Source organism: Muscardinus avellanarius (assembly GCF_963383645.1).
Source record: "Muscardinus avellanarius genome assembly, chromosome: 4".
Lineage (NCBI taxonomy): Eukaryota > Metazoa > Chordata > Mammalia > Rodentia > Gliridae > Muscardinus > Muscardinus avellanarius.
This window is the reverse complement of record NC_137789.1, coordinates 57,942,060-57,955,149: the sequence shown is the minus strand read 5'-3', so window position 1 is coordinate 57,955,149 and position 13,090 is coordinate 57,942,060. Positions and strand designations below refer to the sequence as shown.

General features: G+C 49.0%; 1 pseudogene across 1 annotated transcript; it reads right to left on the bottom strand.

Moving 5' to 3' along the window:
- Positions 1 to 279: 279 nt before the first annotated feature.
- On the bottom strand, positions 280 to 717 carry LOC308262657 (ubiquitin-ribosomal protein eS31 fusion protein-like; annotated as a pseudogene). Its single transcript has one exon. The product of its transcript is annotated as a ubiquitin-ribosomal protein eS31 fusion protein-like (transcript).
- Positions 718 to 13,090: the final 12,373 nt, after the last annotated feature.

Genomic DNA, 13,090 nt, shown 5'->3' with positions numbered 1-13,090 from the left:
TTTCTTTCTTTCTTTCTTTCTTTTTTTTTTTTAACTAGGGATTAAACCAAGGGGCATTCTACCTCCGAGCTACAACCCCAGCCCTATTTTATTTTAATTTTGAAACAGGGTTTCACTAGGTTGATGAGAATCTCACTACTTGCTAAAGCTGTCCTTGAACCTGAAATCCTCCTGTCTCAGCCTTCCAAGTACTAGAATTAGAAGCATGCAACACCATACCTGGTCCTTCTTTCTTCCATTTTTTTTTTAAACTTGTGTCTTTTATTAACTCATACACAATTACTTGTCTTCTGGTTTTTCGAAGCAGTAAGTCACACACACTTGCTACAATAATATCTGTCAAAGTGGCTCGCCATAAAAACTCCAGAACCACATTCATCTGAAGGGCACTCCCGACCAAGGCGACTGATTTTACCGTTTTCATTCACCTTATAGTATTTCAGGACAGCCAACTTAACCTTCTTTCTCTTATGCTTATTGGTCTTGGGAGTGATGTAAGGCGTCTTCCTTTCCTTAGCACCACCACGAAGCCTCAAGATGAAGGGTGGACTTCTTTTGGATGTTGTAGTCAAAGTTCGTCCATTTTCCAGTTGCTTACCAGCAAATATCAGTCTTTGCTGATTGCTGGATCTTGACCTTTACAGTTTCTATAGTATCTAAAGGTTCAACCTCGAGTGTGATGGTCTTCCCCTTAAGGGTTTTCACAAAGATCTGCATCTTGGTGGCAGTTCCACTGCAGGTGGCAGATCTGAAAGCCTTCTTCCACTTTTTAAATTTATTTATTTATTTATTTTTATTTTTTGCAGTACTGGGGATGGAACCCAGGGACATTCTGCCTCTGAGCTACACACCCAGCCCTATTTTTTATTCTTTCTTTCTTTCTTTCTTTCTTTCTTTCTTTCTTTCTTTCCTTTTCTTTCTGTGGTACTGGGGGTGGAACCCAGGGGCTTTCTACCTCTGGGCTACACTCCCAGACCTATTTTATACTTTATTTGGAAACAGGGTCTCACTAAGTTGCTGAGCCTCACTAAGTAGCTGAGGCTGGCTTTGAACCTGTGTGATCCTCCTGTCTCAGCTTCCCAAGCACAGGGATTACAAGCGTGCGCCACCACGCCCGGCTTTTAAATTTTTTTTTATTGGTGCATTGTAGTTATACATTTCAATGGGGTACAAGATGGTGCAGGCATACATGCACATATCACTCAATTAGCCCTTACCCAATTCCCACCCCATTCCCTCCCCCGCTTCCTTCTCATGTTTGACTTAGTAATTGACTTTGATATATTTGTTAATGTACATCATGAACATTAGAAAATTTCTCCTCCCCCCAGTTAGGCCACCTTATTTGTTCATCTATGATATTTCCTTCTTGGTCTATAGTTCCTCCTATGACCCATTTTCTCCCTAGCTTTTGCTTATTAGGGAGAGCATCTGATTTTTTTTTTTTTTGCGGGTCTGGGGATGGAACCCAGGGGCATTCGACCTCCAAGCTACACCTTCTGCCTTTTTTTTATTCTTTATTTTGAGACAGGTCTCACTAAGTTGCAGAGGGCTAAGTAGCTGAGGCTGTCCGCAAACCGCGATCCTCCAGTCTCAGCCTCCCGAATGCTGGGATTACAAGCGTGCACTACCGTGCGCAATGCGCGCAGCTTCATCTGGTTTCTTATATTTAAATACAACATTTAGCTGAGTATGGTGGTGCATGCCTGTAATTCCAGTATTTGGGAGGCTGAAATGGGAGGATCACAGGTTCCAGGCTAGCCTCAGCAATTTAGGGAGACTCCGCTTCAAAAAAAAATTAAATAAATAAATAAAAAGGGCTGGAAGCCTGGCGTGATGGCACATGCTTGTAATCTCAGCATTTGGGAGGCTGAGGCTGGAGGATTGCAGTTTGCGGACAGCCTCAGCTACTATTAGTGAGGCCCTTTGCAACTCAGTGAGACCCTGTTTCAAAAAATAAAGAATAAAGCCAGGCATGGTGGTGCACACTTGTAATCCTAGTACTTGGGAGACTGAGACAGGAGGATTACGCAGGTTTGAAGCCAGCCTAGGCTACTTAATGAGGCTCTCAGCAATTTAGTGTTTCCAAATAAAATATAAAAGAATAGGCCAGGGGTATAACCCAGAGGTAGAATGCCCCTGGGTTCCATCTCCAGTACTGAAAAAAAAAATAAATAAATAAATAATTTTAAAAAGGACTGGGGTGCCTCTCAGAGTTAGAATGCCCCTGGGCTCAATCCCCAGTACCAGTAAACAAGCAAGCATAGCATTTCAATACTGACCTCGGGACAAGCTTGTTGCCAAACACAGGCCTCAGTTTTCCCTTTTAAAAATGGGTAACAATATCTACCCCACAAGCCACTGTCCTACCAAGCAAAGTACTTAACATTGTAAGCTTTAGTTATAATTGTTTATAAACAGTTATAAATTACTGGGAGTGTCCTGCTTTGCTTTCTTTATCTGGTGTCCTTGCTGTGAGGATAAAACCCAACCTTGCCTTTTACAGTTCCTGGCAGTTTGAGCCTTTAATCCATGCCAAACACACCAAACGGGTGCTTAGATGCTCAGTAAAAAATGTTTGTTTGACGAAGAAATGTAAATAAGCATATATATGTATACACACATATGCTACTACATTTCAAGCTAATACTAATAGTGACTGATATTTTCTTCGGAAAATACACTGGATTGCTACAATGAAAGTGAGCTTCAACATTATTTGGGGTAACTATAAAGTCAGATATGGCTGGGCATGGTGGTGCATGCCTATAATCCTAGTACTTGGAATGTGGAGACAGGAAGATTGTAGGTTCAAAGTCAGCCTCAGCAATTTAGCAAGGCCCTCTGCAACTTAGACCCTGTTTCAAAACAAAAAATATAAAGGCCTGGGGGTGTAGCTCAGAAGTAGGTCGCCCCTTGGTTCACTCCGTAGTACCCCAAACAAAATGAAACAAACTCCAAAGTCAGGTATGAAGGTGTGGAGGGAGTACAGTGGAGCTGGGGGACAGGGTAACGGGAGCAAACGCAGAGGCTGAGTTTCCTTATTACAAGAGAATGGATCCAGGGAAGCAGGTGAGGGACTTTTGGAATTTCCTGCAGGGAGGAGGGAGAACCTCCCCCCACCCCCAGCACCCGCTCCCACCTTTGAGCTCAGGTTCTGGGATCTGGCCCGGCAGGAACTCTCCAGGGTGCAAGGGCGGGGAGGCCTGGGGAGTCCGCAAACTCTCTCCTACCTACCTTTTTATAGATAAACAGGGTGGGGGAGAGAGAGGAACCCCTCAGGGAGAGAAGAGGGAGGTGCAGCCAAATCCACATTCAGGTGACCCCAAAGAATTCAAGGCTTCCAGCAAGCCCCACCTGAGGCCAATTGTTCCGCAATCTGTAAGGTACTTTGGGCTCCGGGCTTATCTAAATCCAGTCTTAGGGGAGCAGCCTACAGGGACAGAGTTTCTTTCTTGGGGGGTGGGGGAGACAAAGAAAACAGCTCCCTCGACAAAAGCTTTCTTTATTGCTAAAGTTTAAATTCTTTAAAAACAAACTACTTACTAGCAGGGTGTGGTTGCGGCTACCTATAATCTCAGTGACCTGGAGGCTGAGGAAGAAGGATCACAGGTTCTAGGCTAGCCTGGGCAACCTAGTGAGGCTCTGTGTCTCCAAAATTAAAACAAGGTTGGTGGGAGGGGGGGCTGGGCCTGTTGTGGTGGCATATAATCCTAGTACTCCGAGATAGGAGGATTACAAATTTGAGGCCAATCTCAGCAATTTAGTGAGCCCCTATTTCAAAACAACAAATAAAAAGGGCTGGGGGGTAGCCAGGGGTAATGACGCATGCTTGTAATCTCAGTATTTGGGAGGCCGAGACAGGACAGGATCACTAAGTGGCCAGACTCAGCCACTTAGTGAGGCCCTCTGCAACTTAGTGAGACCCTATTTCAAGGTAAAACTTTTAAAAAGTCTAGAGGGAACTGGACCTGGTGGTGCACTCTTGTAATACCAGCATTCGGGAGGCTGAGACCGGAGGATTGCAGTTCGTGGACAGCCTAAGCTACTTAGTGAGGCCCTCTGCAATTTACTGAGACCCTGTTTCAAAATAAAGAATTAAAAAATAAAGCAGGGGGTGTAGCTCGGAGGTTGAATGCCCCTGGGTTTCATCCCCAGACCTGCAAAAGAAAAAAAAAGAAAAAAAAGGTCTAGGGGGTGTAACTCTGAGGTAGAATGACCCTGGGTTCCAGCCTCAGTCACCCCCCACCCCCGAAAAAAAAATCCATGATGAAGTCTACTGGGCTTAGGAGGGTATAAGGGTGGAGTCTTCCATTTTCAGCTTAGTGACTTGGGGTACCAGGAGCTGGGATGAAGGACATGGGTGAAGAGGATGGTATGGGAGGCCCCTCGATGACTTCTATTTTTCTCTGCTGACCCTGATGTATCTCTGTAGGTAGAGACTGATAAGTAAAATAAAAAATTAAATGCGAGTAAAATAAAAATAAGTGAGTACGGCGGAGTGTGAAAAACACGAGAGAGGTCCGGTACACGTGGCATGTAAAGTTTTAATGGCACGGCTCTCCCGGGGACCAGGGCGAGGCACCGTGGGGCCGGCGCGCCTGTCCGAAGCTTGAGGATGCGGGCTCTCCTTTTAAAGGTATGCATCATCTCGCGAGATGGGGGTTTTACTCGCGGGAACGCCCAATTCTCGCGGGGGTTTCAGCCCCTCCCTTGCCCTGCAGAGGTCATGTGACACAAAGTCACATGAGTGCAGGACCCAACTTATCATCCCGGCCTTTTGATGGTAGGGATAATGGATGACGATTGGACCCTCTAGCTTCTTCCTGCTGTCAAGGGGCGTCGTCAGGGGCCCCAGGCCGGGAGGAGTCGGGAGTCCAGTCTCCCAGAAGGGGGTGCAGGTGGGTGCATAGCTGCAGTGCGAATTGGAGGTTACCCTGGACAGCTTAGTGATGTGCGCTTGAGGAGGCTTGAACAGGCAAGGGCTATTAAAGAAAAAAACAAATCATGAGATTGAGCAGGCGACCAAAAAGGAGACTGGCTTACTCAGTACCTGGAGAGCTACCCTGAGCTGGCAAAGAGGATGGAGGTTGAGGGATCCAGGAGCCATCAGTCTTCAGCCAGGCTGAGTAGGGCCAGCGGCGGAGCCTGGTCTGGAAAGGTGCTCCCCCTGTGTTGAGGCACCTGGGGCTCACCCTTTTCCAAGGGCACTGTTCCAGTGGCCCTCCTGGCCACACGCCGAGCAGTCTGATTGGTAGGCGTGGCTTCGCCCCACTTGAGGCAGGCTCCTGGAGGTAGTTGTTGTTGCAGTCCTCCACACCTAGGTGGCGCTCCAGGGGGCTGAGCCGCCACCGCCAGCCGAAGGGCAGCTACCAGGGATCTGCTTTTTGGCAAAGTCGGAGTGTATGCTCCATTTCCGCCTGTTTCTCTCTGGAATTAAAACTTAGATGCTATGTTAAGGTTCTGTCAGCTGCGACGGACCTATACTCACAAAGAGCAAGTCCCGAGACGGGTGTCCAGCAAGAATGGCAACGCGGACTCCGCACGGGCAGACAGAGAGTGTCGCCCCAGCCCCGGCCTGTCGTTTCCCGCAGCACCTAGGGCGCGCCCGAGCGGGCCACCCAGCAAAAGTGCAGTCTGGCGCAGGCCAAGATGGTGACTGTGACATCACCAGGCAGTGACTACGCGCCATCACAAAATGGCAGCTGGCGGGAAAATAAATGGAAGCTGATGGGGGAGAGCATTTGGAGGGATACCAGACCGCTTATAAAAGTTCCTAACTATTCCTGGGCCACCGCAACCTATTTCCCAACTCGTATCAAGGCAGACAGGCTCTCAGGGCATCTGCTAGTATAAAGGTTCGACTCCCCATAATTGGTTCGCAGGCGGAAACGAAGAACAGGAAATTGGCGTCCCCGATTTCCCTGCTCAATCGTTCGGAAACAGAGGTTAAGAGATAGGGAAGAACGTCTTCATTCCTTCTCAAAACCGGAGGATGACCTGGTCATCCGCAGGGTGGTCCCAGTGGACCGGGGGACAATGGGTCACCAAGCGCTTGGATTTTTGGGTCCCAGTGGACCGGAAGACCCAAGTCCGGAACCCGCTAACCAAGGGAAGGAGGCAGTTTACCGGAGTGAAGTGTTGCCAGCCAGTGCTGGCTGCGACAGAAGCTCTGAGAAGCTGCTGGGAGCGTGGTGGAGCTGGGGCGCGTGGATGCCGGTGGCTGGTGTGGACGGCACTGGCGGCTGGCGCAGGCAGGATCAGTGGGGGTGCGCAGGCGACATGGCTTGCCGGGCCCGCGGTGTGGAGACAAAATGGCTTCCAGATACGCGCCAGACGCTGAGGCTGGGCCCCGAGGAGCACCGCCAGTGAGCCTGGCTCGGGGCGGGTGGGGCAAACCGGCCAGAGGTCCCGGCGGTGACCGGAGAACCAAGCTGGAACGGTGCTTTAGGAGGTCCAAGCGGCAGGCAGAGGTCCTGGCCCGCGCAGGCGGTTGGCAGGCAGAGCAAGTGCCAAGCTGCCTGGCTCGGGCCAGAAAGATGGCCGCCAACTCCTAGGATTGGTTAGGAGTGGAAAGTGGGAGGGATTAAAGATTGTGAGGCCTCCAGTGAGGCCATGAGGTGGGAGGGGTTAAAGATGGCGAGGCCTCCAGTGAGGCCATGAGGTGGGAGGGGTTAAGGATGGCGAGGCCTCCAGTGAGGCCATGAGGTGGGAGGGGTTAAGGATGGCGAGGCCTCCAGTGAGGCCATGAGGTGGGAGGGGTTAAGGATGGCGAGGTCTCCAGTGAGGCCATGAGGTGGGAGGGGTTAAGGATGGCGAGGCCTCCAGTGAGGCCATGAGGTGGGAGGGGTTAAGGATGGCGAGGCCTCCAGTGAGGCCATGAGGTGGGAGGGGTTAAGGATGGCGAGGCCTCCAGTGAGGCCATGAGGTGGGAGGGGTTAAGGATGGCGAGGCCTCCAGTGAGGCCATGAGGTGGGAGGGGTTAAGGATGGCGAGGCCTCCAGTGAGGCCATGAGGTGGGAGGGGTTAAGGATGGCGAGGCCTCCAGTGAGGCCATGAGGTGGGAGGGGTTAAGGATGGTGGGGCCAAGATGGCGGCCCCCCAGTGATTCCACGTGTGCAAGATGGCGGGCCAAAGCTGGCAACCCCCCCCCCCCAGTAATCCCATGTGGCTGCTTACCGGAATGGCCAGGCCCAGGCAGCAGGGGTGGGCAGGCACAGGGTGAAGGGCGCCAGGGTGCGAGTCCGAGTGGAGGAACCAGCTGGAGCGCGGGCTGGACTTGGCGGGCTGGGGGCTGTTTAGCAGAGTGGCGGCCACCTAGATGGAGGAGGCAGGCGGCCCCGGCAGGCGGGTCTAAGCAACACCAGGCGCGGAGAAGACATAGGCGTGCGGCGTGGCGCAGTCTGCGGGCGACACGGTCCCATTCCAGCGGCGGGCAGCGTGGGCAGGCGGGAACGGCGGTTTTAGGAGGTCCAAGTGGCGGGCAGAGGTCCTGGCCCGTGCAGGAGGTCAGCAAGTAGAACGGGTGCCAGCATCACCCAAGGAGCCTGGCTCCGGGAGGGTGGAACTGGCAGCCTGGCGGCCGGCGGAGCCTGCACGCCCCGGCGGTGGTGGCTGCGGCCGCGGTGGCAGTGGAAGATGGCCTCCGGTGCTCCAGAAGAGAGCACATGGGCGGGAAAAGATGGCCACCGGCTCTCAGCAGAGCTCGGGGCCGAAAAGATGGCCGTTAGCTCTCAGCAGAGCCCGGGGCGGGAAGAAGGCTGCCGGCTCTCCCGGAGAGCGCAGGGCCGGAAAGATGGCTTAAGGTCCAGGCAGGCATGGGGCAGCAGTGGCGGCAGTGGCGGGAGCAACGCCTGCAAGCGGAGCGCTGGTGTGGGACCTCACAGTCGAGCTGCTGGCGGGTCGGAGAGTCCGGGGCTCAAAAAGAGAGTAAAAAGAAAAAGAGAAAACAGAAAAAAAAAAAAAGGAAAAAAATGGGGAGGGACCCAAGAGTTCTCCCGGTTCGGCACCAAATGATAAGTAAAATAAAAAATTAAATGCGAGTAAAATAAAAATAAGTGAGTACGGCGGAGTGTGAAAAACACGAGAGAGGTCCGGTACACGTGGCATGTAAAGTTTTAATGGCACGGCTCTCCCGGGGACCAGGGCGAGGCACCGTGGGGCCGGCGCGCCTGTCCGAAGCTTGAGGATGCGGGCTCTCCTTTTAAAGGTATGCATCATCTCGCGAGATGGGGGTTTTCCTCGCGGGAACGCCCAATTCTCGCGGGGGTTTCAGCCCCTCCCTTGCCCTGCAGAGGTCATGTGACACAAAGTCACATGAGTGCAGGACCCAACTTATCAGAGACCACCTACTCGTACCAACTCCTTGCTCAAAACTTAATGAATCACTAAAATGTTAGGTAAGTGGGGAATTGTCACAGTGCTTACCTCAGGATTGCCACAACAAGTAGCTGATGTGGATGGAGAGCTTACCATACACTCAGCGCCCGTAGTGAGCGCCACGCTGTGTTTACTGTAATAATTATGATTCTATAAATAATCAGTGTAACTGCTAACTCACCTGGAGCCTTCAGCCCGTGTCCCCACCCACCTGTGTGCATTCCTCTTACTGGCCTTAAACTCCCTCAGGGTCACAGAAGACACTGGCCGTCCCTCACCTTCATGCTTGAGAAGCCCGTGGCCTCCCTTTCCCTTGGTGACCCTGTTCCTCCTTCACGCTTCAGCGGAGCTATCAGTCCCCCTAGGACAGACAATTCCCTTAGCTCCCAGGTTAGGGTCGGGTGAGGGGCCTCTCCAAGGCACTCTGTGTAGAACCTTCTGGTAAGCTTCAGTGAATCTCCATGCTTCTAGAGCGCCGGATCCCGCTGATCCAATGGCACGTGAAGTTCTCCGCAGCGTTTGGCACACTGAAGAGTTGTCTATACGTTTTCCTCAGAAAGATGAACAAAGAGTTAAAATTTGCAGAAGAGGCCTGAAGAGGAAGGGTAGGCTTTGGGAGTCATCTGCAGGAGGATGGTATCTAAATCAGAAGGCAATGAGAGGATGATGATAATCAGCATTATCACTGGTACTGGGGATTGAATTCATTAGCATCGGTAGTGGGCCATTCTACCTCCAAGCTATGCCCCCGGCCCTTTTTAATTTTTGTTTTGAAACAGGGTCTCCCGCTGGGCGTGGTGGCGCAGGCTTGTAATCCCTGAGCTTGGGAGGCTGAGACAGGAGGATTGCACAGGTTCAAAGCCAGCCTCAGCTACTTAGTGAGGTGCTCAGCAACTTAGTAAGACCCTGTTTCCAAATAAAATATAAAATAGGTCTGGGAATATAGCCAGGAGGTAGAAAAGCCCCTGGGTTCCATCCCTAGTACCACAAAAAAAAAAAAAAGAAAGAAAGAAAGAAAGAAAGAAAGAAAGAAAGAAAGAAAGAAAGAAAGGAAGGAAGAAAGAAAAAGGAAACAGGGTCTCCCTGAGTCTTTGGACCTGAGATCCTCCTGTCTTGGCCTCCTAAATACTGAGATTAAAAAAAAATCCATGATGAAGTCTATTGGGCTTAGGAGGATAACAAGGGTGGACTCTCCCGTGCTAGGAGCTGGGATGTGCCACCATGCCTGTCTAGCTGACAATGAGACTATTGAAGGCTGAGTTTAGTGCAGATTTCATCTCTCACCGCTGCTGCTTCCTCCTCCTCCTCCTCCTCCTCCTCCTCCTCCTCCTCCTCCTCCTCTTTCTCCTCCTCTTCCTTTTCTTTCTCTTCCTTATTTTTGGTATTAGAGATTGAACCCAAGGGTGTTCTACTCTGAGCTACATCTCCAGTCATTGTGTGTGTGTGTGTGTGTGTCTGTGTGGTACTGGGGGTGGAACCCAGGGGCTTTTCTACCTCCGGGCTATACTCCCAGACCTATTTTTTATACTTTATTTGGAAACAGGGTCTAAGTGGCTGAGAGCCTCACTAAGTAGCTAGCTGAGGCTGGCTTTGAACCTGTGTGATCCTCCTGTCTCAGCCTCCCAAGCACTGGGATTACAAGCATGAGCCACCACTCCTGGCACCATCTCCAGCCTTTATTTATTTATTATTTATTTATTTATTTATTTATTTATTTATTTATTTATTTTTGCAGTACTGGGGATGGAACCCAGGGGCCTTCTACCTCTGAGCTACACCCCCAGTGCTGTCTTTTATTTTTTATTTTGAAACAGGATCTGAGTTGCAAAGGATCTCACTAAGTAGCTGAGGCTGTCAGTGAACCGCGATCTTCCTGTCTCAGCCTCCCAAATGTTGGAATTACAAGCGTGTGCCACCATGCCCAGCTTTATATGTTATTTTTTAAACAGTCTCACTAAATTGCTGAAGCTGACTTTGAGCTTGTGATCCTTGTGTGGGCCATCGTGGCTGGCCTGTCCACTTTTTTTTTTTTTTTTTTTTTTGCAGTGCTTGGGATTGAACCCAGGGACATTCTATCTCTGAGCTACACCCAGTCCTGTTTTTATTCTTTATTTTGAAACAGGGTCTCATTAAGTTGCAGAGGGCCTCACTAAGTAGCTGAGGTGGCCACAAACCTGCTATCTTCCTGTCCCAGCCTACCAAGTACTAGGATTGTGCCACCACGCCTGGCCCACTTATTTTATTTATTTATTTATTTATTTTTTCCTGGAAACTATTCTTCCTTTCTTCCTGGTCCCAAGGATATTATCCTGTTTTAGGCTTGATTTTTTTGTTTTGGTGGGTTTTTTTTTTCGATAATGGGGATTAAGCCCAGGGACATTCTACCTTTAAACTACACCTCCAGCCCTATTTTTTATTCATTATTTTTGAAACAGGATCTCACTAAGTAGCTGAAGCTGACCACAAACCTGCGATCCTCCAGTCTCAAGTGCTGAGATTACAGGCGTGTGCCACCACGCCCGGCATTTCCTATTCGACTTCTTTTGCTTCTCTGGTGACAAACCATTTCTGGTCTCTCACAGATTCCTCTGACCCCAGCTACCTCTTGGACATTGATACCGCCACCACCACCAAATTTCATCTCTCCCTTATTGACTGTTATCTCCACATCCAGCTCTGAACTGCTGACCTGTATATCCAACCGCTCCCTAACGCTCCAACTGGATACTTCCCAGCCAGCCAAGTGGAACAGGCCATTATTTCTACTTCATTCCCACGCCTCACACTGAACTCCTCCCCCATTGCCCACGCTCACGATCACCTGGACTCCATCTTGCCCCTTCCAGTTCCTCCTCCACATCCCTCCTACATTCCTCTTCATTCATATCTTGTCATTTCTGCCGTTGAAGGGCCGGAATTCCAGTCTTCATCTCACTTTTATGGTCACAACCCCACTCTGACCTTCATTATGTGTCTCTTGGACTATTCTAACGGCTTCTCCTTCTTTAATTTTTCTTTTCGTAATTTTAATTTTTTTTTTTTTGCAGGTACTGAAGATTGAACCCAGGGGGCATTCTACCCCTAAACTACAACGTCATCTCTGCTTTATTCTTTTTTTCTTTTCTTTTCTTTTCTTTTTTTTTTTTTTTTTTTTTGCAAGGCTGAAGATGGAACCCAGGGGCATTCAAACTCTGAGTTACACGCCCTGCTCTAGTTTTTTATTCTTTAATTTGAAACAAGGTCTCACTAAGTTGCTGAGGGCCTCGCTAAGTACCCGAGGCTGTCTCCAAACTCTGATCCTCTGGTCTCAGCCTCCCAAATGCTGGGATTTCAAGCGTGCGCCATCACGCCTGACTCTGCTTTATTCTTTATTTTGAAAAAGGGTCTTACTAAGTGGGGGGGGGGGCTTGAACCTGCAGTCCTCCTGTCTCAGCCTCCCAGATATTGGGATAACAAGTATGTGCCTCCACGCCTGATTTAATTAAAATTTTTCGTTGACAAAATGATCATGTATATATCATGTAAAATATATTATTTATTTGAAGTGTTTCATTGCATTCTGATTATATATAATAGTTGATTCATTGTTACATGTTTCTACATGCACATAACATAATGTGGTCCATTTAACTCCCAGTTCTTTTCTTTCCCCTTCTCTTCTCTCTCCCCCATCCTCTTCCTTTATTCCATTGGTCTCTCTTCTATTTTCAAAGATTCTCTCCTTTTCTTTCTTCTCTCTAGCTTCGTCATATGACAGAAGACACGATCCTTCACCTTCTGAGTCTGGCATATTTCACTTAACATGATACTATCCTGTTTCACCCACTTTCTCTTAACTTTGTTTTCCTTTATGAGTGAATGAAATTCCATTGTGTATATATAGCATATTTTCTTTATCCTTTGAGAGATACCTGCATTACTTGGCTGTTGTGAATTGTGCTGATAAAACAAACCATGGGTATGCATGTATCACTACAGTTTTTGTTTTTGTTTTGTTTTGTTTTGTTTTTGGTGCTGGGGATTGAACCCATGGGCATTCTACCTCTTAGCTAAACCCCAAGCCCTATTTTTTATTTGGAAAGAGCGTCTACATTTCAGAGAACCTCTCTAAGTTGCTAAGGCTGGCTGTGAACCTGTGAGCTTCCTGTCTCAGCATCCCAAGTACTAGGATTACAAGTTTGTGTGCCACCCCCTGGCTATCATCATTTTTTTATTTTAATCCTTTTTTTTTTTTTTTCAGAACCAGGGATTGAGTCCATGAGCATTCTACCTCTGAACTACAATCCCAGCCCTATTTTTTAATCTTTATTTTGAAACAGGGCCTCACTAAGTAGCTGAGGCTTGCCTCAAACCTGCCATCCTCCTGTCTCGGCCTCCCAAATACTGGGATTACAAGTATGGGCTACCATGCCCAGCTATTTAAATCTTTTGAATAAATTCCGAGGAGTGGTATATAGCTGCGTCATATGATAGTCCCATTCTTAGTCTTTTGAGGAATATCCATACTGAGCTTCATAGTGGTTGTACTAATTTACAATCTTTATACACCCAAATTATAAGCTCCATCATATCAGGTCCAGTCCTTATGTTTTGTCGTGTGTGTGTGTGTGTGTGTGTGTGTGTGTGTGTGTGTGTGTGTGTAGTGATGGGGATCAATTCCAGGGCTTTCCATATGCTAGGCAAGAGCTCTGCTATTGAGCTCCATCCCCAT